At 35.9% G+C, this 25,626-nt stretch overlaps 1 long non-coding RNA gene across 1 annotated transcript in view; it reads left to right on the top strand.

The window, feature by feature from the left end:
- LOC110830375 (uncharacterized) overlaps positions 1-18,838 on the top strand; it is a 295,636-nt gene extending 276,798 nt beyond the window's left edge. The window contains exons 6-7 of the long non-coding RNA XR_015537595.1: positions 18,315-18,424; positions 18,828-18,838. This is a non-coding gene — a long non-coding RNA (uncharacterized LOC110830375). The remainder of the gene's footprint in view (positions 1-18,314; positions 18,425-18,827) is intronic.
- The last annotated feature ends 6,788 nt before the right edge of the window (positions 18,839-25,626 follow it).

Below are 25,626 nucleotides of genomic sequence, written 5' to 3'. Positions count from 1 at the left end.
ATAATTAAAATATGTTCAGTAAAACCGAATACGGAACTTCATTTACAGAGTGACTGACTTGTTTCTCAAAGGTCTGTCTTTTATTTATTTGCCAATTTGTTACGTAAAGTGTTTCATAACTTAATCGATAACGTATTAATTAAATTCCTTTATGTAGTTGTAGAATTTTATTTCCAATTAATTATAGGTTATATTAGTTATTTCTGTGCTGTTCTAGCAGTTACCATCGCTTTGGATATGAATTAGTACAGAGATTGATTTTGATTATCAGACCTTATTTCTTAGTAATGTAGCTGTTAATAAAATTCGCTCCGATATTACAAGTACAGAATGTTCCAAAAAAGACGTATATATATATTATAATATGGTGGCCATTTTTCAGTTGGTTGTTTACCGCTGTCAACTGTACCTCAAAGCCAACAGTGGTCACTTTCAACACGTAGAGAAAATTCGCTTATTTAGTGAATGCGAATGCCGATGTATGTAATGCTTTAGTTTCTTAAAATGTATTTATTACAATTGTTCAACGTGTTTATACATCGCTTTAGGGCATCTGTGTTAGAACCAACAGTTTGACTGTAACAGTCGTAACATCAGCTGCTCTTAGATTTTTAAAACACCGTGATTTTTGATAGAAATATTGTTTAACGTTAATTGTATCCCGAACATTAAAGAGACAGGTTAGATAAATTAAAATGCTTTTATGACATGTCTTATCCTATATTTCATGCATTATGTATTTCTTGTTGCTTGTTTTACTCTTCCACATGTGTTTAAATAATGTTGCACGACATTTACTGAATTTGTAGAATATATTTTATTACATTTTTCACATTTTATACTCGCATTCCTCACCATTCTTACAAAATGTCTTTGAATACCATATTAAACCTTCTCTTTGACTTCGGATTTACATTCTATAGTTATATCATGATATTCTTCGCTGTCTTCACCTGACAGTCATAAACTCTGATGTCGCTGGTTTATCTTATTTGTTGATTACGTTAAAATATCTCCGAGTTTGTTTGCCGCGTAAAAGTGTCAAAATTCATTGTCTTTGTTCGATACGCAAAGGCGTGTATTGTGGGGTGGAAAGAACTTAACCCCATAACACCCCTCCGCCCTTCGCTACGTGTTGGAGTGCCATGTTCCTAACATCAACGTCCAAACTTCGAGGTAACTTTTAGTACACTTTTGAATGGCCGATCAAATGACCACGCTTTTGGTGGTTGTTTCATCTAGCAATGCACAACGTGTACAGTAATTTACACACTATCTTGTTAGTCAGCATAAATACATGGAGTCTCGATCACTTAGTAATACCACAAATGTGTGAATATATGATTGGCATTTATACTTTACGTTCAGGAAGTCAGTGTAGAGTCTTGGCTTTGAGGTCTGTTAAGCTCAAACATCTCTTGTGGAATTTGTAAGTTATTCGTGGAAGTTCTTTAAAAGTGCCTTGATGTTTGCCATCACCATTTCCTTCCCAATTCATAGAAAATAGTTATCATAATTTTTCTTATCTTTAATCTATAACATTAGTAATAATAATAAAAGAGACAACAGGTGGTGATTAAGTAAATTTTAATATCAATAACAAGATTAACTCCACAGGCTGTGGTGTTTCTTCAATAACTCCAATTGGACAAAGTATTTTGTACAAGTGTCTGCTGGATGCATACATCATATGAAGATGTTGTAAAGTTTTGAATAAAGTAATGCCTGTATACATTATACGATTCCGGATACACGCATATCTATGTGAAAGGCCGACGTAAAGCTTGTAAAACAATAGTAATAATTATGATTATATTTCAGCAGTCTTACTCGACTGCTTCTCCGTAATGATAAATTAAATCAAGATCGACGAGTGAAAAATATTTTCCTTTTTTTCTGAATATTTATCAATTTTCTCTATCACTACAGGCATCGATCGAACTCTAAACTTGTAACCGTTGTGTGAGTGAGGGATTTTATTAATGTGAGTCTGGCGGGTTTGAGTTTTGGGATGCAGAAAATTCGAATAAATATCTCGGGAATGTAATTTTTTTATGAGCCAACATTGTTAATCCCTGTGTGGGACTTGAAGTTTTTACTGTTGTGAGTACGAAGATGTCTGTCTTCTGGATTGTGTCGCCGTTTAGTCTGGTAGAAGTTTTAGCAACGTTTCAGATGTCCTTGTTGCCTCCATCATCAAGACGATGATTGATGGTGGCAACAAGGACCTTTAAAACGAGATGGTAAACTTCAACCGGACTGCGCGGCGGTATAACCCAGAAGACATTCATCATTATTAATCCCTGATAATAGTGGTGGTATTAATAATTTAATCTATTCAGTTAATTGCTTTATTACATTTTATGCTGCATAAATAGCCAGAAGGCCAGTTACAGATGCAGAACAAGAAGAGAATAACACAAAAATAACAACTAACAGATTATCAAGAGATTACATGAGTGTAGAGAAAGTTGATGCACGAAGGCAAATCGCTATTGAATCTTTGTAATAATAATTAAATTAAATAAAAACGATTAAAAGGAGAAGAAAATATGTAAAATAATAAAGGCATTAAATCAGATAATTTATATAATAAGAATGATAACACGCAGGTAGTCAGTGGTGAGGAGAGGAAGGGGGAAAGTATTTATAAATTTGCATTGATTGTAATTAATACCTAATATATGGTTAGTACCACAGATATTTCATTCTAATTATTAAAGTTCCTACAGAAAACAACAATATAAGCAATACATTATGAATATTGCATATATGTAAAAGCTGTGAACAGGTACATTTTATTGATTTTCTCCTGCAGATTCAGCTTTACCTGACTTGTAACCGCATTTGATTAAAATAGCTTTTTGTCTTTAGTCACGAAATGTAAGGCTACGTTTGTTTCCATTTTCAGTGGGAGAATTGATCGAATTCATTCCCCTCCCCCCCAGTTAGAGTTTTCCTAAACTTAATCCTGAAGAGACTGCAATGTCGAAGAGAATTAGTTTTGAATATTCAGGATGAGCTCTGAAGTACTTTATACAAATCGTACGTAGCCTTGCTTTAAAGCGTCACGTGAGGGCAGAGGAGTAGGTGAGCTGAGAGAGTGAGACAACCCCAACTCATTCGATGGAGTAATCAAGACGGAACATTGGCTTTTTGATATCGAAAAGTCTAGATTAGTTTGCTAGCTTTAATCAAGGGGCAGGATGGCAGGGGGTTTGGAAGGGGTTAGATTCCACGAGTTGATCACCCACCAACAAGACACAGGCTAGAATAGCCTACTAAAAACAAGGTTCTGTAGCTAGATTACATGACGACGGGTAGGACGAAGAAGAAGAAGAAGAAGAAGAAGACGAAATCGCAAGATCATAAAACCGCCTTGCGGGTTACCTAATGTGAATCTCACCGTAACCAACTTCTCACACACTCAACTTTGGTAACGTAGCTTACGTTTGAAGGTGACATAACTCGGAAATAATATAGTCATTTCTGTGGTGAATAAAGCCCGTATAGGACAGATTTCCTCAGGGATTTACACGGTTTATTCCAGTTTCTGTCATTTTGCTTCCCTCCTACAAATTTTGGCTCTGTTTCCCTCTGTTTTGTTCTGTATTCTCATATCATTGCCACAATAATTTTGTGGTTCATATAGCGCCATTTAACATATTTTGAATCAATGGAACTATAAATGTCTAAAATTGCAGTTATGGATACATACGATATTTTTATATAACAGGTCCTTTAATATTGTACAGCAAAACATTTTTAATTCACTTGAGGCACTGGGAAATATTTCCTTATTTTTGGTGTAAACATTGGCTCTCAGAAATATATAACATGTTTACCAATTTAGGGAAAGTTTTAAAAGATACATCATGCTTTATGTATTGATAATTGAGTACACTTAAAATTAATAAGAGACTTACATTGAATATTAAATGCTGAACGCCTGCATATCGTGCAGGGCTTTGAGATTGTTTCATTTATCGTATCTAGAACGGCATTTGGAGTTCAAATTTTGAAACGGGAATTTTTATAAATGTTGAAAATATTATAATAATCTTTAAATATGAATTAAGGACGTTGACTGGATTCATCTGGCTTAGATAGGATAAGAACTTTACAGACAATTTGTACTCTAAAATAGATATGCTTGTCTCTTTAGTAATGCAATCACATGTTTAATGTAATCTTTGTGCAGAAATAACATAAAGAAGGAGGCACAGTATTATTAAAATGTACCATTAAAAAATTGCAAGTTCCCTACTTTTTAAAAATATGTTTATCACTGAAAAAGTAAAAGAAGATTTGTATTTATTCCTTAAGTTTTCTTGTTTCTTAAATTTTACGTCTGTCTTAGCTCGTCACAATACAGAACGTGATTTACTTTTACTGAACGAAGTGTCAAATAACCCCTGGGATCTATTTAAATGATGTTAGTTAAATATTGTGGAACGGTGTAGATTGGATTCATCGAGACGATTTCACGGAATATCGTAGGTTATTTTTGGGTTCTATAAAAATTGAGAAATGTCTTTACTAGCTGAGTGTACTGCCAGCTTAAGAGTGACTAGTTGGTTAGTAGTTAGTTATCATTCCTATAGTTTTGTACATTTGAACAGCTTTCATCGACAACTTCAACAACAGCTCCAGTACCTAGAAAATCCCAAATACCGTAAATCATACCGTGCTAGGGGAATAAATCTGTTAAGAGGTTGCAAATCTAACCGCCGCTGCAGGAAATATATGGCTAATGGGATCAAGGCAGCTATGGGTGGAAACGCTGTTTGGTTTGAGGACACAGCGGTCCTACCTGTAGGTTCCTTCATGGAACACGAGACAGAGCAATTAAGGGAAGTGCTCCTTTTGCACTATGAGTCTTCCGCATTAATTTATACAGATGTTGCACATTGCTCAAGACGGTGGAATCCATCTGCTCTTATAAATGTCAAGAGGAACAGTTAAAATATTTCTATCTGCAAGAGTTACGACAATAATTAAATTATATTTAGAACTAATTACGCTAGGGTATATCTATTAAGTACCTATAGATTAAGTGTGTGATTTATGTAATACTGTTTTCAGTTTTTTATACCATGTACAGTGTCATGCTCTCACGTATTTCTTCAGCTGTACAAATGTAAACAGCCGACTAATATAAACACATTCAGGCAGAATCACTGAGGAGCTGGGCAAGAAATTTCCCAACTTTTATTAAACCCTGAGGTTCAGTACCGTGTTTAGAAGAGCTCGTCGCAGGACCCTATCCTGAGCTAGCTGAATCTAGTCAGTTCAATTGTAGCCTATTTCTTTAGTATTAATAATTTTACGTTATATCATAACGTAGACATGTTATTATTTCGTTCAGATTTTGCGAGTAAACTTCGGTATAATTCTCATCTCTTAAACGCTCTCGTAAATAATTTCGTTCTTATGGGCATGTTAATCCTCAGTCGGGTTATCCGCTTTCAGTTCAGCACTATTGCACAAAGGACCACGTAGCATTCATTATAATATTATATCCTATTACACTAGTCTGCCAGTTTTGTAATTCTAAAACATCTCATTTACGCGTAGGTCTTCCGAATGGTGATTTACCTTAACACTTCCAAACCAAAAGTTTATAAGCATTTTTTGTCTCCATCATGCGCTCTACGTGACCGCTGTATAAGATCTTTGATATCATAGAAGTGTTTAGTTCCTTACAGTGATGGTTAGCATATTTTTCGTCTGTAATGGACCTTCTGGCTGTTGATTTGACGTTTTTAAGGAGAGAATTGAGCTGAATAGAATAATTATTATAACTTATATCAAATAGATTTATTTACTGCTGGAAAGAGTACAATATAGTTTCTATCTAGTTGAGACGTTTAATACAAACTTAAGAATTAATTAACAATGCATAATAAAGTTACTATTTTAACAGGTATACATATACCTGCGTACAATATTAAAATTATGCACTTTCCTAGTATGATCTGTGAATACGTCCATGCTTTTTTGCTAACATAAACTGCGAATTGGAAAGAATGGCTACAAAGAAAGTGAAGAAATTTGCAGTTTTAACGTTGAAAGTCAGCGCCAGTTGATGCCAGTTTTAAGGTTAGATGCCGATGTTTTTAATTATAGCTGTCAACTGTGATTGCACGTTTATCTTGATTCTGAAAATGCAAGTTTGTGTTTAATACACAGAAGTCTATCTGTACGTTACTCCGAATGAAACCATACATCTGCTGTGATTATCTCAATGAAATTATATACATAAGACAATGATGAACGGATTCACAGTGTCAGAGTAAATCGTGATAAGTTAAGTGGCTGGTTGCATAGCAGTTCAACAGCCCTTCCTCTCTGTTTCAATGCTAGTAGCAGGTAAGGTGGTAATGTCTTTCCTGGAGTCTCTGAAACTTTTGCTTTGTGCGTTCCTTCTTCCTTTTTGGGTCCGACATAGTAGTTTTGCAGCAAAGAGAAGGTTCATTCAACCATTTAGAAGCAAGAAACATTCTCCTCATTCTCCTAATTCACCTGATGACACTTTCTCTAACAGGTTCCTCATTCAATAGCTTTTGCCTCTCTTAGCTGTCATTTCTGTAGTTGAAGGATGTACGTCTTCACCCTTCTCTTACCTTCACTACTCACGCTTTCCTGCAGTCTTTTGTTTCCAAGCCCTCCGACATCTTTTTTTCTTCTGGCAATGAACCAATTGCAAGTCGTCACGTGTGAAGATTCCTTCTGTAGATGATTGTTCATATAACGTTGACAGTCGTGACGGAACTCAGAGCACAGAGGTGTTTCATTGTTCTGATGACGAACAATCGTTGGTATTTCGTTTCACATTCTATGAAAATGAACTGACTTAGTTTTCATAATATATTTTAAGTTTATTTACTTGTTCATTTGTGAAAAGGAATTATACGGGAACATCAATCAATACGGTATCTCCATGGTTGAAATATATCAAAATTGTATTCTAAAGCGATCTTTGTTTGTGTCACTAGAAAAAAAATCAAAAAAATCTCTTTGACTTTTTTAAAAAGACGTCGGTATGTTTACACCACTAAACTTAATGAGAGTCTGGTTTCGATACGTACGTTTCACTTTGTTTTTGGGATGAAAGCGAAAAAATGTTACAAAACTCGTCTTTACGCGTTATTGTAATTTTGAATCAGCTGCACAGAAATGTTAAAAATATAATTTCACATAACAATAAAGAATATTACAACCAAATATTGTGAACAGTTACCTAGAGATCGCTTTTTCACCAAACATAAAATATATTGAGAGTATCATATAGTAGTACTGGATGTATAAGGTCGATGCCAGATCTAATTTAATAAATACTATTAAAGCTACCCTTACAGCCTTCTCCGAAACAAATCCGTATTCGGAAGAAACTGTTTTAGATTTTCGATCCGATGAGCGAATGTTTTCGGAGCTCTTTTTTGATTTTCCACAGTACTTGCCGGAAAATTCTCTGCTAATGCCTTACAATAAATGAAATAAAATACAATAATCTGGTAATCAAGAGACTGCACTCGACCTACCCTCCGAACAGCGGGAACGACAAATACGTTTCATGGTTCTTGATATAAGTAACTACTTGGATTTTTACTAGATTTACTGACTTTGTTTAGGCGGATGTTATACACCCCCATCCTTATTATATGAACATAAATTGAAGGTGAATGAAGAGAAGGGTGTTCAGTAGAACATTTCTTGACCCCAAGAAAGAGGAATAAATGGAAAACTATAGAAAACTTTATTATTAGAAATGTAATAATTGTTACCAAAAAATTATAACGGCGATAAAATAAGGGATATGAGCTGATAAATGCACTCAGAATATTATTCGAAACCCTAGGCGAAGAAACCATTCGGAAGACATATATTTAAGAGGATAATATTAAAGTGGGTCTGAAAGAAATAGTATATTGAGGCAGGGATTGGATTAATTTGGTTCTGTATAGAAACCAGTGGAAGGCTGTTGTGAAGACGGTAACAATCTGACAGTTAAGACTATCTGATGTTTGTATTAGTCTATACTATTGAAGTATTTGAAACGGATCTAGTGTAGATGAAATCTGCCATGTAGAAATCCGGATATAGCACTGGATCACAGATGACTACATTGCTAATTGTATGATATTAAGCTTTACGTTGATAATTAACCTAACATTTGGTTTCATATGTATTTATGTTGAACTCACCTGCTTGTCTCCCATACAAAATATTGTATAATGCCACAGCTTACAGATTCCAGTTGCGTTGTTCGTTTCGAAGTGATTGCTTTATATGAGCCACAACATAATTGATTGATGTGATTAATTCAAACTTCCATGAAAACTCCATAAAGCAGAAGTAATGTATCAGAACTGTTTCTGGCTTGCTTGTCGGTAATTATTACGTAGGTCATGACAATATACTGTTGTAATAATTAATCAATATTCGCAGCAGAAATTTTATTTCATTACAATTTACTTTATTTCATTCTAATTTACTATTAAAATAATTTCCTCCCTGAACTGCATATTGCATTAACGGTCAATTAGCTTTGTTTATTGTGCGTAATTGTAAAGGGCACGAAATTAGCGGTTACGCTGTTATAATCAGTTAAATAACGAAGTAATTTATTTTATCAGTGAATATAAAATTTTGTAATTGTACTGCAGTAAATATAATACTGAAATACGAAAAACAGAAAAGTTAAGTGATCTAAAACACTTCTTTGCTTTTGAATATTTTACTTCAATAAAATGTCAGATCGAAGTACTACAAAGTATAAAAGATTAAATAATGGAAGTCGCTTAATTCATTGTTGCATGTTTAAATATTTTACTTGTAGTGTAATGTATAGAAATAAACTGCAAGATTAAGCGCGGAAGTAAAAAAGATTGAAATTTGCGGAAACCTGTCAGGTTTGCATTTAAGAAACACTGACGTGAAACAAACCATGTTGAATATTTATTTCCCGTTTTGTTTTTGCAGGCGAAAGACAAAAATAACATCAACCCGTTATTTATTCAATTATATGCCTCAAACAGAGAGAATATTTCAATTATATGAGGTTTGCACAATGGAACATAAACCATGAATGCTGTAGGAATAGAGCAAAACGAAGGAAGAATTACATAATTCTTAATATGATATATATAAAATAATATAAAAAATTGCACAATAAAAACGTTGCCTTAAACATTAGTTATCCTACACTTACATAAATTTTGGACATAAAAATGGGCTCCAGTAACTTTAAATATTGAATTAATGGCATGCTGAAATCTTGTTTTGGACATTCGCTGCAACGCTGTTATATACATAACATATTCTAAAAAGGGGCAAGTTATTGAACACATTATTGTTTCTGCGATGGGATAAAAGGAGAGTAGGTAGCTACCTTTCCAGATATTAAAATGTAATTTTTCAAGGAATGCGCTATTGTCGAAATCATTATTTAGAATTTTATAAATAAAAGAATGTTCTTTATATTGACAAATTCCTCGTCATGTTCACATCCTGTTGGGTTTCAGCCTGTTTCGTATCTATGAAGCGTCTGAAATAATCTATGAATCAGGCAGTCATTAACACAAACCCTTTCCTCACTACTTGAAGCACATGAAAGTGTAGCATAGTGATAATATTAACCTGAGTCATGGATAATCAATTTCGATCCCGTGCTTTGACAAGTGACTGGCTTTTGTGGCGATGAATCTTGCATGTCTGAAACTTTAAAACCTTTGAGTAGCCGAGTACCAATGAGTTGCTCAGGAAGTGACGTGAACCAAAATATGTAATTTTTATATCGTATATTTATATTTGACCCGTTGTAAAAGAAATACAGACGACACTTTAATTGCTGATTAGAGTGTGTGAAAAACAATTCTTAGCTGCCAATCGTTTACTTATATTTACAAGCGTTAGATTTCGGAAAGAAATTTTTCACTTTGAAATTGGAAAATTTGGGGGATAAAAGTAATGTAAACCTTAAGATTTTTTCTCTTTTGTAGTTTTCATTTTAATTAGATTCTGTTAGATGTTTAATATACAATTTTCGTTGATAAAATGCAGAGGCTACCGAAGAACAACGCTCTTTGATCCAATTTTTTAAATAAGAGGGTGTAAATGCTAGTAAGATTTATGGAAAAACGACATTTCACAGTGCGGTCACAATTGTATGAACCAGAAGAATGTTTACGTATGGGCGGTAAGATTCAAATTAATGCAAATGGTTGTTAATTTTCGTTCAGGCCGGCCAACGACTGTAGCGTGTGTGGTTAAGGAGTAGATCGGTTTATGTGTCCGATACATCTGAAGTATTAGCATGCGAAGTGAACTTCAGCCATGAAAAGTAGTGACACATGAATGGTTTAGAGCCAGATTTATTGAATCAGGAAACTTGTGATTCCTTGAACAAAAATACATTTAAAACAATCTATGAATGTCTAGTACTCGATTGTTTTGTAAAAATATACTATAATATATTAAATGTTTTTTGATGTTCTTAGAATTCCCTGTTATATTAAGAGTATTATTCTGTTATTCAACTCACTTTCAGGTAAATGCGTTGGAAAAATAATTGTGTAACTTTACGTAATAGGTAAGTTTATCTCGTCTAGCACTCAAAGTGTGTGTGAACAGCCAAATGAGAGGAAACAAGGGAAATAAGCCATTAGTGTTTCGTAAAGATACGTAGTTACTGAAATAAAAGGAAGCTATCAAGACTACGCCAAACATTTCATTGAATGGCAGAGATTGCGTGCATTCCAGAACGTCTCTGAGGGGCTATTGAAAGAGAAAAAATCCCGATCATCATGGGAAAGGAATAAGTGGGTCACATTTCTGTGGTCGGTCGACAGGACTGCGTTACTGGGAGCTGGAACGATGTCACTTGTCTGTCACGTAAACACTAACACAGACCCATAATCTATTTCTCTGGCTGATATTTGTCTGACAGATCCAAGTGTCATATTTGTCGTGGCTCATACAGGATGCTGACAAATTTTCCATACAGTAAATACGTTGAAAGTCCACAGCATGCAGAGATTGGCAACGTTGTTATATTTTATCAAGGGTGGTAGCACGGACTTCTGTAAATTGTGATGTGTTGAGAAGTCCTTACAATTTAGGAGACGTAATTTCCAAAACTTTTTGTTAACATATGTAACCGTAAATAAATCTTTTGTCCTCTACTATACAGAAACATTTTCCATATTCTGTACATGAACAGTCTTCAAGATATGCTGCCCTACAATCATGATTTGTGAAGTGAAGTAAGGCGATTGATTGCCAATTTAAAATAAATTGATATCTAGCACTTCTGATTATTTAAACAAAATCTTTTATAAAGTAGTCGAGTTATAGCCAATATAGCATAAAGTAACGTAACAAACGTACTCTGAGAAGTTATCGTTTCAATTTGCTTTAGATACTGTTTGGTACATTCCATTCAATTAATGAAATTTTATGTTTACAGAACAATATACATTAAATAGACATTAAAAGCAGATTAGCACAAACAAAAAGAGCCTTTTTCAAAAAGAGAAGTCTACTAGTGTCAAACATTGACCTGGAATTAAGAAAGATTTTTCTGAAGCACAGCGCTATAAGGAAGCGAAACATGGTCAGTGGGAAAGCCAGAAAGAAGAAGGATAGAAGCATTTGAAATGTGGTGCTATAGAAGGATGTTGAAAATTAAGTGGACTGATAAAGTACGAAATGAGCTGGTCTTAGACAGGATAGCCGAAGGAAGAAGTCTATGGAAAAATCTTACCAGAAGAAGAGATAGGATGGTGAGACATTCTGAGGTACCCAGGATTGGTTAATTTGGTAATGGAAGGGAAGAATTGTAGGGGGAGACAAAGATTGGAATATGTGACGCAGATTTTTGAGGATGTGGGCTGCAAAAAATATGTGGGAATGAAGAGATTGGCGCAAGATAGGCGAAAATGGAGGACCACACCAAACCAGTCGAAAGACTGATGACAAACAAAAATTACATCTTTAGTGAATATTTGGAATTACCCCTTACTAAGAGAAGAGTAATTTAAAAATAAGTCCATGCACCTCCCGGTCAATTCAGTGGATTAAGATAAAATTCGTTTTGTGAAACTGTGTTAAAAATCTCATTAATCAAGCTGCTATTCGCTGCTACTTCATTCAATGCTCAATGAGAGCGTGTCGCAGAGACGCCGAAAGTTTCGTTCCTTCTTTCTGTTTAGGGAAGTTTCATGTCGACCGCTTCTAGCAGGCCTTGAATTATTCAAGATTTATATTTGATATTCAGTAGCGTTGATCATGTTTTTCAAACCCTCGTCAGTGACGCCTTTGGACAACTTTAAAATAACAAATAAAATTGTTACATCCAACGAGTTGTCCGTAAACTGTTTTATGAATTCGTTGTTTCAGTGCCAAAATTACTTAAAACCCATTCAGGGGACAACATAGATTGTGGGATTTAAAATGGATTTTAACATTGCAAATTACATTTATGAACAGCACTGTAGAATATAACAAACGGTACTACATCATAAACGAAATCAAGACTTCTAGAATAATTAAGAATTTAAAATCACGTATCAAATTTATACTACATTATCGAAGCAATTAGAACCGAAATATGAGGATAATGGAGAGCAAAATAGAGTAAAGAAACAAGATGGTAGGAAACATTCAGTTCGTAGAGGAAAGGAAGATTCAGAAAGGCCACTTAAGAAACGGAACTGTACTTCGACAGGCATCATTGGGTAGTACATGAGAGAATAAAAGATACTAACAAACAAAATTGCTAGTTTCATAATGTTCCGTTTAAAAGCTTCATATGTTTCTCATTTTGAAGTACAGTGCCTTCATTGATAAAGTGGAATGTAACTGTTATTTTCTGGCACCAGGTAGGAACTGATGCAGATAAGATGATGTTACGGTCTCTATGGAGAAATTCCTGACTCGCATCGAGAAAATATTTTAGAGGTTTACTGAGAGACGCAGTTTTAGCCAGAAGCCGGGAAGTGACAGTTGCTTTTAACTTTATCAGTGGTCGTTCTGTATTACATTAAATTTTAGCTTTGCCGAAGTTTTGACGTCAGTGACACTTTGAAAGTAATCAGAGATAATAATTCTATTATTGTAAGAAATTCCGATTGCGTTTCAGTCCTGGTCCAGAAACTGATGTTATGTCCTTAATAACATGCAACAGTAGTTAAACTGGTTAAAATTCTGAAAGTCGTAAGACAAATTTCGAAATGTCATGTATAACGTAAATTACCAATACAAATTCTGAAAATCAAAAAGAATAAAGTTGATTAAAGTATAATGCACTGTAAGGTATGTCCGTTGACATTGTCTATGCACGCACGCGTATAGCTAATTCTATCAGTATAATCGTTATACATCCTTTGAATGTGTTTGTTTGTCGCGTTTTAGAAATAGGCTATTTAATCATTTTAATAACTCAGCTATCGTTATGAGTTCAGTGCCTACTTCCGAGTAAAGAAATAGAACAGATGTGTTTACTGACTCTTAAAAATATCATGGTGTTTCTTCCTATGACTAAACAAAACCAATAAAGAAATTATGGGCTCACATGTCGCTATTTAAAACCTAAAATCATATTGTGCACATAGTTATCAAATGTTATCTGTTGATGATTATTTTCAGTTCACTTTTAATTTATCTTCATACGTTGCTAGTCGATAACATACCTTTCTCGGTTCAGTAGAAGTAAAAAGTTTTTTACGAAGCAACAGCTACACAATGTGATTATACGACCTAATTAAATGTTGGGCAGAGCAGAAAATATTTTTATTTAATGACCACAAGAAGTAACAGTACCACTTATTTCAATTTTATATTTCATGTTTGGATTAGTCTATCGCTGCGTGTCGTAGCCAGTATTCTTAATAGTTCAGACTTTTGAAGGTGAAAGAGAAGAAGAGAACGTTCAGTTCCTCAAGCGAACAAAACTTTTTTCCGCGGCTTGAAAGAGCATAGAAGTGTATAACAGGGGAAAAGTCTGTTTTTTCGTTACGGAAAAAGAATATTGACACATTTCTTTGCAACATTATTCGATGTCTGTTTTTATAGATGCCTATAGAACCCATTTCTTTTCGCTTTTCCTTCATTTCCTTTCCGGTTTGCTTTTACTTCTCTTACAAGTCACAAAACAGTGACAAAAGATATTGATGGATGGACTCTGTGGGTGCAGGCTCACGAATATAGCAAGAAGGTGATCAATTGAGCAAAAATCCTTCGTCCACATCATGGGGTTTGAATGGATTGAGTGTGTTGTATTCTTGACCAGACTTAAGAGCCAGATTTAAGGTCATTTTCTGTATCAGGTGTTGGAAGAACGGAAATGTTGTTTTGGTATTAAGTTAATTCTACGTAGAGTTTTGTAGTGTCTAATAGGATTCACAGACAGTGGTGTAGTTAATTCAGAAATAAAAACCAAGAAAAACAAAATAAGTGAAAACGTAAAACTGCTTTGAGAAATATAAAAAACAAAGAGACTAAACAAAAGTACCCTATTCTCAGAACTAAAAAAATTATGTAAAACCAAGAAAGTGAAATAACGAGACTATAACCAAAACGCTGAAACAAAAAGAAAAAGAAAACTTGCTTGTTTTGCCCTACCCTAATTTATATAATGTATTTTCCTGTTTCTATTTTTCCTCTCCTCACTGCCAGCTGGTCCTCTATCCGTTTCCTCCTCGATCATCCCCTCTCATTCGTTGTTCCAGCCAAGTTTCGATCTTGTCCGGTCTCTTGTTATTTCTCGACCCACTTTTTCACACTCGGCTTATTCATCGCCCTGAAGATGGAGGTAGTGTATCTTTGAAACGTCGGGAAATTTCTACCAGACTACGTCACAGAACACGGCCATCTTCATGCTCGTAGTCGTAAAAACTTGAAATTTTATTTGAATTCAGTAGGTCAAATGGCAATTCATTTACCGTGGCATTTGCATATTTGCTACTCATGCATCTTTTTCAGATATGTTTAGTAGATTTCTTCCTAGAAGTGGAAGTATTACTTCTTCGTCACCTGGTGCTTCGAAAATACCCATCATCCCCTGAGTAAAGTTCCTATTGAAAACTTTGATTGTGGTACTTGGTCCGGAAAATTGGCTACAGCTTGTTGTAACAAGGACTCGCTCATGATGTGCCCTTATTAAGTTCCGCTGAAAGTAAGGGAACAAGAAGCCTGGTTATTTTCTTGAGATAGGAGTGTGGTGTGTGTGGTTATTCAACGGTATAAGCTGTAGAGATTACGCGGTATGAGTCAAGAAATGAAGAAGGACGCAAGGAGTAGACACGAACGATGACGGTTGAGCCTACAAAGTCAATAACACCATAAAATTCCGATGCAATTTAAAAAAACAAGGTAATAAATGCAATAAAGTGGTGTAAACCAGTTAAAATGCGGTAGCTGCGAGCAGGTCTAATGTCCACGACATTAGATTCAACGTAACAAAATCAAAATACGCCCAACACATTCTCGACCACAGACACGAATACTGCCCCATGGAAGATATCTTGGACGCATTAAGAATAGCCTCTAAAGGTAAAATGCTTGAAATTTTATAAAAATTCCACATCTATGAAACCAGCAAAAAATAAAACATAGATGAACAGAACGCCCATGACTCCAATGTGTTATTTGACCTGGCAATAAAGAGAAAAAAGGTGTTACATAAGTATGATTTTGTAAAGTACATACCTTCTATGCTCTGTAGAAAACCATAGTCTTTTGAATTGTATTTTATTAATTAATTTACCTTGCAACTGATGATGGCCTCTTGAGGTCGAAACGCGTTTGGCATTAGTGTCCTTTCAAGTGTAAACAGTTTTGTCTGTATGCATGATTTTATATTCTAAAAGTACACGGCTGAGGAAGCCGTCACATCTTCCACGCCAGGTGTTTGGGCGAAGACATCAATGGAAGGCCTGTCACACCAGGGATGCAAGGTGCCTTAATGTGCTGTCATCATCATCATCATCATCTGTGTCTCTACAACTCAGTGCAGGTCTGGCCCCTCTTTTTTGGAGGTTACTAAACCTATTAGACATTCGGTAGGACCCCTTGGACAAACTCTCTACCTGTACACAGGGTAGCACAACACAGAAAGACGCGGACAAACATTCATGCCTTGAGTGGGTTTTGAAACCACGGTCCCAGTGTCCAAGCGGCACAAGCCCCACGCCTCAGATCGCGCGGTCAGTGTGCTATTATAACCACAAAATTAACATCGCATGGATATTTAAATTAATTTTTAAATGAAATGGCATTCAGTTTTGACGCGAGTTAAAAACTAAAGGCACAGTTCTTGCAACTTTCAATTCAAATTGATTACATTATTTTTCTCGTGTAAATAATCTTTATATTAGTTCTAACTATAATATCACTAAGTTAGTTACGTTTAATTTTAGAACGTTGTAATAACATCTGAATTCAAATAAAGTGCCAGTATGTGACTTGGGTAAAATAAGCACATTTACTTGTAGGTTATTTCGAGAATAACGTCATATCCAGCTTAGGACTGTCTTGCACATCTGTAACGATACATGGACGCTCTACAAATAGCATTTTGTTCGTCACCTATATCCAAGCTGTAAATTGCTTCTTAATATGAGTATGAAATATAAGCCCTTGAACGGTTCCCGGTACGTGCATTATTTGTTATTGCACTCAGCTCTAAATGAGCTACGTTTGTTGTCCGTCATCACGTATTAACAGGGAAATTTGCTATCATATTTGAATATTTTGCAATGGATAACTTGGTGCCCTCCCACACAATGATGCTTAATAGCTTATATCCCGTACATAAACTTCCATACGAACGGTAACTGTTATGCGACAGATTATTTGGTAAAGGAGGGTTCAACAGTGGGGTCCGCAGTGGCCGCGCGGTCTGAGGCGTGGGCCTTGTGCCTCTTGGTAGCTAGGACCATGGTTTCGAATCCCACTCAAGGCATGAATGTTTGTCCGCGTTTTTCTGTGTTGTGCTGTCCTGTGTACAGGTAGAGGCCTTGCGACGGGCCGATCCCCCGTCCAAGGAGTCCTACCGAATGTCTATTGATCAAGCCAACGAAAAGTTGGGACCCGCAGTGCTCAGGCACTTGAAGAACGGGTCGTTTCCAGTATCCCCAGTATCCCAGGGTTCAACAATAATGAAGGTCATCCCACATATTTAGTATGTATTTCTACCTTTAGAAAAGAAACCTATTTGTAACATTCGTTGAAATGTGTATTCGTTTGATGTGTTTTTAACTAGCAGGTTTTCTTATTTGTTGTTGTAGAATAAGTAAGTGGTTTTTCCGGTGAAAGTTGTGGAAAATAAAGAACAGTTTAAAAAACGAGGAGCCTGTAGAAAAACAATTGACAAACGAAGAGCGTTTTCTTGATGAATGAAGTCGGTACAGAGAAACAAAAACTGTTGATATTTAGTTGGAACGGAAGAGTGTGAAACGAAATGGGTAAGAAAGAGAGGATGAACTATCGTGAGAATGGCACATTAAGAGAGAATGATTAATGGTATATATATTGAATTTATGAGCATTCTTATTATATGGACGATTATATCTGTTTTTACCTTGTTAATAAATGCAAATGAATATTTGATAATTAATGTACGTAACACGCTTCTTATTAGCAAAAATCTTTTTTTGAAGGATTATCAGACATTAGTTTCTTTTTTTCCCAACAAGCCACACAATGGTGAACTCAGAGAAAGAAACTCGCCTTGAGGCCTCATGAGTTTTGAATTGTGAGAGGTATACAGTGGCTTCGTTTTGAGCAATCCGTCAAAGATAGCAAGGAGAAGGAGTCTCAGAACTTAGTAGCTTCAAAGTATAATATATCTCTTTTTGTTTCCAAATGTCCTGCGGAAAGGTGTTAGTTAATCATCTTCAGTTCAAAATCGGACCTCCGTTTCCTTTGCTAATACTTAATGAGGAGTTTTCAATTTTAAAGTAAACGCGCCCAAATATCCCATAATTAAAGGTCTCATGTTCAAAGCTTTTATGCAAAATGTCTCTCTGTGTTTAAAGAAACAATAATTATCATTTCACAAGCCCACTTTTTCATTTGTTCTCGTCGTAATTTCTAATAACGTTTTATAAAATAGGAAGGTAGTGTTTATAAAATTAAAATAACAGCAAAAATGTAAACTTTTTAATGTCTACGTAAAATTTAATAACTATAGAGCATGCCTTTTAAAATGTATTTCCTCAGACTGGTACATATGAAACACACATCACATAAATTGTATAATTTTGTACCGTAACAAAATTCATGATATGGTGCTTACTTTATTTTTTCAGGCACTGGATTCGACGTTTAGTCACAACTCAGGGTGTTGTGACTCGGGCGTTCGTCCTATTGTTCTTTCCTATTCAGCCAGTTGATGGCATATTCGTCTTTCTTGAATGTGGTAAGTCTGACTTCATCTTCGCATTCCCATTTCATACACCGTCTCTATGTTAATCGAAGCCAAGTAATTCTTGTAATTGTTAGAGTGTCGTTAAATAACGTGGAATCATCATACTGTTGTTTTACAGACATGTCAGTTGAGATCGTAGCCTGTATACTTTTTGCAGTTCTTCACATTAAACAAATATTCATTTTTGATCCGCGTATTGATTATCTGCCACTATGAAACCAAACATTGCTTCGTGAGGTGACGATTATAAGTCCCGTTTACATTGCTTTTAATACGTGGATTAGTGTCACTACAAAATTGTTTGGTTCTGGAACACTTTTCATTGGATTTAATCTAATTGCACTTAGTATTATGAAAAAATACAAGTACGCATGAGTGCTTCTTGCCTTCTTAGGGTCAGTCTGAACCAATCAAACAATTCTTCTACAGAGGAACAGTTGTTTAGAAAATTCTGTCGATTGCCTTTATTATCAGTCAGTTTGCTTGTATTTTTTATAATTGGTCGTTGAACATTGACGACTATTCAACATGAACGCATGAACACATTTTCAGATGTGCTATATGTACGTATTTTGCGGTATACTGACTGTAGAATAGTGATACAAAGTTTATTACAAGTCATCAAATTGAATGTTTAATGTTTTATTATTTTGTATTTCTTCGGTTATTTATAACTCTCATAAGTGCCGCTGAAAAGAGTGCAGCGTCGTGGGCTTGCGATGCTGAGCCAATAAAAATGCCATCAATTCTGTAGCGCTAGATGCCACAAAGATGTGAGTTATGTATTTATTAGCCGATCTCAATGAACGCCGATTGCTTTCCCGCATGGACGTGATTCCACGTTTTTCTTATTGCCTTTCAAGTTAATGTGAATTGCGTTGAGTCATATCAAACGCCTAAAATATTCAGTATATATGATTTAATTTCAAAACGTAAGTGATCGAAAATTAACTGCATTTATTCCTTCAGTTACTTTAGAAACAACTCATTTAATTTTGCGCCTAGTGTTTTCTCTTCTTGCCTCTACGGTAACGTCCGCTGACGATGGAACCACAGTATAACCATTCGTTTCAGATGGAATAGAGAATTAAAATACGTCGAATCAGTGATGAGTTCTTCATGGTGGCTTGAGACAGTACGTTTAGCTATTATTATTATTAAGTGTTCTGTCTTACGACAGGTCCGTTGCTCTGCCCAAAAAGAGCTCTCCAGTTGTCCCTATTCTCGGCTTCTCACTTTAATTCCTGGAACGTCATCTTCTTTCCTTGTTTAAGGTCGTCGGTTAGTTGTATCAATCTTCTTCTTAGTCCTCTCTTTCCTTCAACCTGGCCTTCGATGATATCACTCATTAATCCATTCCTTCTCATAATATGTCCCAGCCAGTTAGCTTTCCTTCGTGTACGTTTAGCTACGTGAAGATTATTTATCTGCCAAAACTTAATATTTTATAAAAATATACTGTATTTGTAACGTTTAAGAGACGCTGTTTTCAGTACAGAAAACCATGAATATAACATAATGCTATGGAAAAGACAGCGGTGAAGGTAAGATGATTGTGTCGCCACTTAGAAGGTACGAAGTTAAAATTACTGTATTAATTTGTTGCCAAAATTAATTTTGTGCCCAGTTTCAATTTTATTAAAATGGCTTTTGCAATGCACTCACATATAATAAGTACGTACATATGACAACATAACACTTTATTGTGAGCCATTGTATCCTTAGAAGATAACCATTTTATATCTATCAAAATGTTTATGGATAAGGCGAAAAGATTAATTGGCCTGTTGCTGCATAATACCTACCCTAATTTTGAAATGTCCTTTTCTACAGAATATTTTTTCGGTTTTTTAAGGGGGTGATATATATTTTAATAATTATTCTAACTTTACTCATGTTCTGACCTTGCTTTTATGGTACAGAATAGATAGTTAGGAGCAATTTAAAATGGTTTACGCTGTGGCTTCAGATCGTTGACTTTCATTTCCGAGATCACAGCTTCATGAATGCTTTGTTTCGGGTAGAAGTTGAATTTTCCGAAGGGAAGGGATTGGTTTTTGTTCTCCGCTACTGAATTGGGGCTCATTTTTCTGCGTTAGACAATAGGAACTCAAAGTAAATTGACTGTATTTGTCAAACATAGCGAAGTCTTTCTTTAGTCTGCTGCGAGAGACGATCGGTTGATCGTTTTCCTGACTTCGCTCGAAAATTTGTTTCGAACAATGGGAACAAAACAAGAAACCATGAAGATTGCAACTCGCAGACACTGAGTGACACCATCCCTTATGTTTGGGCAAATGCAAGTTATCAAAGAACTTGGATTTCCCCGAACCTAACTAGGATGTGATGGGATTGATTGTGTTTATATTTTATCAGACTACGTACACTAAGTTCCAAGTGGGAGACCTTACGTTTTATGAGAATTGCCGTTTCTTTGTAATGGATTTGAAACTCATATTCCTTTGTGGAACCATTTCTGCACTGTATATTGAAATTATCAGATAAACAAGGCGAATTAATCGCTGATATAGTATCCTCTCACTCTACACAAAGTACAAAAATTTGGGTTTTTTTAACAAACTCGTGAAGAGATTATTTAGGTACAAGAATTTAATTACATCTGTACAAAACGCCGTAACGACTGTAATTTCTAAATCACTTTCTGAAGGTCCCTCTTTTGAAGCTTGTTGTGTTATCTTTCATAATGACGGAAAAATCACGTTATTTACATAGTTATATTTTGGTCCATCCAAAATAGGCAGCATTAGTGCTTCAAAATAGGCCACCACCGTTTGCTTGTTAATTATTTCCTATTAACTGCTCATGCATTTATCCTGTTATTTCCTGTTCAACGTTATATGGATTATTTGATGAAATAATCACGAAAGAACAACGTGTGATGACATATGGTAGCGAAAATATGAACGACAAATGAAGGGAAATAGCATATGGAGGTTGTATCACATTATTCGTCATGATGGACTAAGGAAATGTATGAGAATAATTCTGGGGCCGGGGTTATGCCGATTACGAGTGCATCGAGTTAGGGCTGTTGTAACTGGCTTAACCGTCGGTTTACCTATCGTTCACCATAAAATGTTCTAGTTGTTAAACCTATCTATAAGGTCTTCGTGTTGTTAAGGAAGCCAAGATAAATCTTTGAAAGTTTAGAATCGTGTCTGTTATATTTTCATCGAGTTTCTGTGGACTGTGAGTGTGTCTTTTCCGGTCCACCAACTCCTCCTAGCACGGCTATAATTCTACAGGCGCCCGTCAGGCGTCCTCCAGCAACACACTAAAGTTTACATGTCGGATGTTCAAAATCGTGGCGTGTGTGGGAGAAATTTTCTACCTGAGAATTTTACAGCCCATTTCAGAAAACAGTGTTTAGTGCGCAGAAGCATCTCGTCACAGTCTTGCCTTCATTAAGCATGTATAATATTAGAATAAATGTAATTTCTGTACACAGTTCAAATGAAATACAGGTGTTCTTACACTTATTTTAATTCCATCGGAGATTAATTAATTTGTTCCACAATTCATTACTGCTTATACTTCGTCCTGGCGCTAAAGCCCGATTCTGCCCTGTTTCCGCTATATTTAGATCCCTGTTTAAACAAGATTTTAGACGCCTTGGAATGCGTGTCACGCCGTTGAATGACCTCTACTATCGCGAAACAAAGCAGAAAATCCGGAAAACATCATTCACTCTCCCAACGAGACATGAGCCCGTATTGAGTGCGGTGAGGGGCCTACACGACTTCATGATCCGCATTAAATATTCCTACATTTTTCCAGCATAGAATATTGCTAGCAAGATTTAAGATTATTTCTGAACATTAACGTAATTTATGTACCCACAATAACATTTATGATATTTATTTGGAAACTAATATGAAATAAACATAATTTTAGGAAAGGATATTCGTTTAAGCTAATAAATTGCACTTGAAATTTGTTCATCCGATCAGTTCGTTTGTGGAACATACATAAAATATAACCGAACCTTTATATAAAATGAGTGGACATGGGCTTTAATTAAAATAACTTAATGCATTTCAGAGGAACACTCGAATACATTGATCACATTTTAGTTAAAAAGAGGCACACACTTTCTGACCTATGCATAAAGCTTGCCTTCTGGCACATGCCTTTTGTGTGACCTTAGACGAAAGGCTTATCTCTAAGAAAACAAAGTTCATTATACAGAACTATAGTTGATGTCTGCGTTTGAGCGATGTGAAATCCATGACGTCGCTTCTTATTTATCGCCATAGCTTTTTGTCATTTTTCCTTCTCTCTCCTCTCCTCCTTCCATCTTATTTTGTCTACCTAAGCTAATTCCACGGAGCAGTATCGGAAAGCTATAACAGCAACCTTTGTAGTAGCTTTGTCCCCTTTCGAAACCCTCTCTGCTGCTATTACATTCTACTACTTACCTTTACTTACCTTAGAAATTACCTCATAACTTATTCCATTCTCAACATAAAAACAGCTTTAAAGTTGTTTTAGAAAGAAGTATATGAAGAGAAACCACATTAAATTTAAACCCTAGAAAAACAGGACGAAAATCAGGTCATATACGTCGGAAGAGAAGCCTTGATTGAATATATAAAAGGCAAGGTATCAAACCCCGTTGACGGTGTGTGACACACTGTAGACGTGGCACCATATAATTTTTATATATTATATCAAGTGGATAAGCAAAGGGTAGGAGAAGCAGTCCATGTCTTATATGTTCTCCGTTTACCATATACGTAAATTTCCCACCGTTCCTGGTATTGGGATTCTACATTTTATGCATGTCAGTTTAATACCTTAACTGAATAACTTGTACACCTGGATGTTTTAGTAATAATACAGAGTGGGGAACGAGGGTGTGACGTATTTCATGTCGCTAGCCTATGGACGAACCTCACATCGCGTCCCACACTGTATTACGTGTTTTATATTTACCCTGAAGAATGCAATCAACAGTAAGATTTCCGTCTTCTGGGTTGTTGCGCTGTGTAGTCTGGTAGATGTTAACCAACCTTTCAGAGGTCATACTGCCTCCGTGATCAGGGCGATGAGTATGAAGATTTCCGTCTTCTGGGTTGTTGCGCTGTGTAGTCTGGTCGATGTTAACCAACCTTTCAGAGGTCATACTGCCTCCGTGATCAGGGCGATGAGTATGAAGATTTCCGTCTTCTGGGTTGTTGCGCTGTGTAGTCTGGTCGATGTTAACCAACCTTTCAGAGGTCATACTGCCTCCGTGATCAGGGCGATGAGTATGAAGATTTCCGTCTTCTGGGTTGTTGCGCTGTGTAGTCTGGTCGATGTTAACCAACCTTTCAGAGGTCATACTGCCTCCGTGATCAGGGCGATGAGTATGAAGATTTCCGTCTTCTGGGTTGTTGCGCTGTGTAGTCTGGTCGATGTTAACCAACATTTCAGAGGTCATACTGCCTCCGTGATCAGGGCGATGAGTATGAAGATTTCTGTCTTCTGGGTTGTTGCGCTGTGTAGTCTGGTCGATGTTAACCAACGTTTCAGAGGTCATACTGCAGTACCGCTGTGAGAACCTCAAGTCTTACAATCAACAGTAACATTATATTTAAAAATAAATATTTTAATACATTTAACAAACGTATTCTTTTCATTGTAAATAATTGTTTTTACATATTTAATTATATAAACCGTTCTTTAATGTAAACATGCATATAGTTATTCGTAACAAATTAATATCACAAAAGAATCTTGGTCAAGAGTCAAGATTATCAGTATTATTTGTAAATAATATGAACTTTTAAGAGTCTGATTATGGTTTTTTAAAATAAAATAAAATATTGATTTAATACATATAAAAATATAATTAATATAGTCACATAGTAGGCTATAAAGTGTTTCTGCTATAACATTTTAAAAGGAGCGTTAGGAAGTAGGAATTAAAATATTCATTAAAGTTATTCGTTACGAGACCAAGTAATTCCGGAAGTGAGCAGTTGTAAATACTTGGGAATTAAGCAGCGATTTAAGCTGGGCTGATCAAGTAAATTATACGGTGAAGAAAGCCTGGAAAACACTTCATTTAACAATGCGTGTTCTCAAAAATGGAAATAGTAACACTAAAAGTCTATGTAAGACTTGAGGTTCTCACAGCGGTGAATATGAAGATTTCTGTCTTCTGGGTTGTTGCGCTGTGTAGTCTGGTCGATGTTAACCAACGTTTCAGAGGTCATACTGCCTCCGTCATCAGGGCGATGAATATTCATCGCCCTGATGACGGAGGCAGTATGACCTCTGAAACGTTGGTTAACATCGACCAGACTACACAGCGCAACAACCCAGAAGACAGAAATCTTCACTAAAAGTCTAGCCTACACATCACTAGTGCCTCCGATTCTGGAATATGGGGCGGCGTCCTGGGATCCTTACAGGGAGGGGCAGATAAATGCGTTAGAACGGGTGCAAAAGAAAGCATGTAAATTTGCATATCTTAGGAGCGATTCGAACTGGGAAACCTTGGCACAGCGTAGGAAGATAGCACGCGTAAGTGCTCTCTTCAAAGCGTACACGGGAGAACGGGCATGGAAAGCTATAGGTGACAGATTGCAAAGGCCATATTACATATCTGAGCAGGGTCGATCATATTCGGAAAATTAGGAGCAGAAAGCAAAGAACAGATATCGGAAAATATTCCTTTGTAATTAGGACCATCCAACTCTGGAACCAGCTACCTGCGGATGTTTTTGGGACTCTCCTGTAAACCAAGTACTTTTAGGAAGAAGGTTAGAAAAGTGATAAATGAGGTGAAGTGAAGGGAATACATGGGTGGGTGCAGTGAAGTAAGTGATGTGAAGTGAGGTGAAGGGAGGTAAATCGGGGTGAGGATGAGAAGGCTTCATAAGTGTAGTGAAGTGAAGGTCCTGATGAAATGTGAGTGCATCAGTTCATGACGTATGTAATTCATTACTGTTACTGTCTTATGTGTAGTTGGTATTAATTTTTAAGTTATCTACTTTAGGTTATCTGTTGTTTAAATACTTATGCCTTATAGTTTTGTAATCTTATGAGTTGTTTTATTTTGAGTGTGGTGTGTTGTTTTGTTGTGTCTCATTGTTTTTGTTGTGTCCTATGTTTTTTGTGTCATATTGTTTTGTTCTGTCTCATTGTTTTGTTGTGTCTTATTGTTTTGTGTCTTATTGTGGGAC

The sequence above is a fragment of the Zootermopsis nevadensis genome, unplaced genomic scaffold, assembly GCF_977971745.1.
Source record: "Zootermopsis nevadensis isolate Lab colony 2312 unplaced genomic scaffold, Znev_1.0 Znev_ptg000029l, whole genome shotgun sequence".
Lineage (NCBI taxonomy): Eukaryota > Metazoa > Arthropoda > Insecta > Blattodea > Termopsidae > Zootermopsis > Zootermopsis nevadensis.
This window is presented reverse-complemented; position numbering and strand designations above follow the sequence as displayed.